This window comes from Octopus sinensis, linkage group LG4 (assembly GCF_006345805.1).
Source record: "Octopus sinensis linkage group LG4, ASM634580v1, whole genome shotgun sequence".
Lineage (NCBI taxonomy): Eukaryota > Metazoa > Mollusca > Cephalopoda > Octopoda > Octopodidae > Octopus > Octopus sinensis.
The window spans coordinates 56,311,627-56,315,552 of record NC_043000.1 but is presented as its reverse complement, the minus strand read 5'-3'; positions in this window follow the sequence as shown (position 1 = coordinate 56,315,552).

Here is a 3,926-nt window from a genome sequence, read left to right as displayed (position 1 = left end):
AGGTAGTGCAGTAAAAGCTTGATGGATAATGGTTGTGCAGCATTTTTGAAGTGCGAAGAATAAAAGAAAAAAAATATGTTAGAAAGATGAGTTTCAGAACTCATCTTTTATAGTAACTGCTAGTATACGTTGCTATGAAGGTAATGAGTATGTGAAGTGAATAGAAAAATATGCAAAGAATTATGCTGTTATTGGTGGAAGAGAGATAAACATGTTCCATGGTTGTGGACTGCTAAGTGCAGAGGTGAAGGTAGTGCACTTGCACCCTCCTAAAATTTTGTGGGGCAATGAAAATGCTTTGAACATCCTGAGTTGGACCTAATTTTTTTCTTGTACTTATGATTAAGTGTTGAATGAGTTGGGAAATTTGAAATGAAAATGTCATTTTAAATTATTTAGGTACATATAAATGTATAGTAAGGGTGTTGTAATTTAGTGGCTTGAGTGTTTGGATCTTGATCATAAGATTGTGGGTTCAATTCCTGGCCTCAGCAGTGTATTGTGCCCTTGAGCAAATCACTTCAGTCTACTCACTGGTAAATGAAAACTGGTTTGGTGCTGGTGCAGCTTCTTACCCATCTCCTTTGTTTCTACTTTCTGGATGTGCCACTGGATCAAGAGTGAAGGTGCTTGTGACTGAAATAATTGGCGAATGTGTGATTCATGTTACCAAGCATTATTTGTTTACAAGTGATGGCTAGCTATACATAACGACATAATAAACGGTTTCAAGCAGAAACCAATTGGCGACAGGAAGAGCATCCAGCTGCAGAAACCAAGCCAAATTAGACTGGAATCTGATGCTGCTCTCTGGCTTGCCAACTCTGGTCAAACCATATAACCCATGCCAGCATGGAAAATAGATGTTAGAAGATGATGGTGGTGGTGGTGGTGATGGTGATGATGATGATGATGATGATGATGATGATGATGATGATGATGATGATGATGGTGGTGGTAGCAGTGGTGGTGGTGGTGGTGATGATGATGATGATGATGATGATGATGATGATGATGATGATGATGATATAAGTGATAGAAGAGTAAAGATGTTTTAAGAACCATTTATTATAGGCATCAAAAGATTAAAAGATGTAAGAAACTTTTAGTGTTTCTAAACAAATTACAATGTTTATGACTATCTTAATCATATGATTTTATATGTGTGGGCATGGATAACTGAATTAATCACAGTACTTACTTGCTAATCACAATACTTACTTGCTTAAGCCCTGTGCTTCCTATGGAGCATAAACCATTAATAACTTTTCTCCACTAGTCTTCACTCAGGGTTGTCTTCTCTCCCAGGTCATGGTTGTGAATTATCATTGATGCTTCTATAATGCATTGATGCATTTTTCGAGATAGGGGAGTGTTATATTGCAATACTACACAGTGGCTGTGTGAGCTACAAAATCCTCATTGCCATTGTTATATCGCTCATTCAGATGACCTCTACTAAACTCCTCGATGTCTAGACTTCTCCCTCTATATCTACGTATTGGGCTAGCCTACTTCATCATCTGGGGGCATCGACACAATAGGGAGTTAACCCAAATTAAACCCATTTTTACCTCTAGGAAGAGTTGGTCCTTAATACCTACCCGGTATTAGAGGCCCTGCCAGAAGCTTGCACTTTGCTGGCATAGCTGTTGGGGTCAGTGAGGCACACAAGCCAACATGCCACAACAAGGACTGGACCATATGGTGAACAATATACCATTGATGGATGTTTAATTCATTGAGTCCTAAATTATGGAAAGGGCAAAGACAATACCTTCTGAATTTGAACTCAGATACTTGAGGAATAGAATAATATTCTGTAAGTAAGGTAATTTGATCCAGCATTTCAATTAATATTGTAGTGAAAAAATAGTGTTGTACTGTCGTAGGCTATATTGTAGAATTGAAGATTTACTTTTGTAGACAGTATTGTTACAATTTCAAGGTACACTGTGACTGAGTTTACTGTTACAGTGGTATCCTTTTGTGTTTGATAAATAAAGCATCAGTCTAAGCATGGAAAAATGGATGTAAAAATGGACAAACAGGATACTGTGTTATAGGTTTTACTGTAATATCATAAATTTTATTGTGGTGATTACAGAATACTGTGTTATAGGAAATATATATATTAGCGAAAGAAACAGTATGAATAATGAGAGGTAATATTCATCCCCACTTAAACGTGGATGTTCTGTTAGTACAAACTATACTGTGGCAGATATCATGAGAGAAACTCTCATACTGGTCTTTTGGGGCAAAATACATGCTTGTTTGTTCACTTGTTGGCTCTAACAGAACTTCCACATTTAAGCAGGGATAAATATTATCTTACTGTATTATAAGTTCTGTCATAACATCATAGGGTTTATTGTCACATTTATTAGTTTTTCACTGTAACATTGTAAGATTTATTGTGGTAGTTATGATGTTCTATGTTGTAGATTGGTGTGGAGATGCGTGGCTTAGTGGTTAGGGTGTCAGCACCATGATCGTAAATTGTGGTTTCGATTCTTGGACCGAGTGACGCGTTGTGTTCTTGAGCAAAGCACTTCATTTCATGTTGCCCCAGTCCACTCTGCTGGCAAAAATGAGTAACGCTGTGATGGACTGGCGTCCCATCCAGCTGGGGAACACATACGCCATAGAAACCAGGAAACCGGGCCCATGAGCCTGGCTAGGCTTTAAAAGGGCGCATTTATTTATTATTATTTATGTTGTAGATTGTACTGTAATATCAGTGAGGAACAGGTTGTGTTAGTGACATAGGTGAGGGCACATTGCCCTGTGGTTAGAGTGTTACATTCATGATTGCAAGATTATGGTTTCGATTCTTGGAATGGGTGATGTGTTGTATTGTATTGTGTTGTTGAGCAAAGCATTTCATCTCACATTGCTCTCTGATCACTTTGACATCTGACATATGACACCCTGTGCACCTGTATAGGCAATGTTGATTTGATGTAGTGAGCTAATGAACAGTGGAAACATTTGGTCACTATAAACAAATCATCTGTGCAGATTGTTCACCAAGAAATTGTGGAACCCTCATCTGTCGTCTACAATAGGAGATGACAGATGACAATAACTAGGCACACTATTGTCAACATTAGTAATACCACTAAGATACATTATACTATATTATGGTATTAATGAGTACTTCTCTAGTATGCTTAATCTCATTACTATTGATTACTGGCTACACCAGCAGCAACAACAGCAATAACTTAAAATCACTCTAAAGTTAATGAAGTGGCTTCTGATGTGTGGTTGATGAACCTGGTAGAAATAGCAGCCCGATTATTCTAAAATTACATCTCTACCATCTTGAAAGTAAAAAAAATGGTATAACACATTTGACTGGATGGTCGTGCCTTGAATGCCTTTGTGTGTAGGTTTGATTAATCAAAGCTGAACAGTGTTTAGCAATAACAACAACAACAACTCTAGCTGCAATGCTATTGACTGTTTCATGTACTCTTGTTTCTGTTGTTGTTGTTGTTGTTGCAATAGTTGAAGTTATAACAGTCTTTAGGTGCTCTTTGCTAAATATCATCAATCTATCACCTTCGTTCTGTTGATAGTACCAGAAATAATGTTGTTACTTTCATATATCCCACCCCACCCCACCCCACCGTCTCCACACTTTGTATTTATTTCTACTTCAATCTAGATATAAGCCATTTCCTATAATTGCAGACACATTTGGACAGACATTTTGCTGTATTTATTTATTTATTTATTTATTGGTTTCTTTTCTATTTTTTTCTTTATTGTTTTTCCTTTTTGTTTTTGTTGTTGTTGTTTTTCTTCCCGATATTGTTGTCTTGGTTCACCTTTCAGTTTGTCTTTATGTGTTTGCAGAGCGAAACAAACTCATTGTTTTTGATAGTTCATAGTTTAAGTCTAATTTTAAGTGGAAA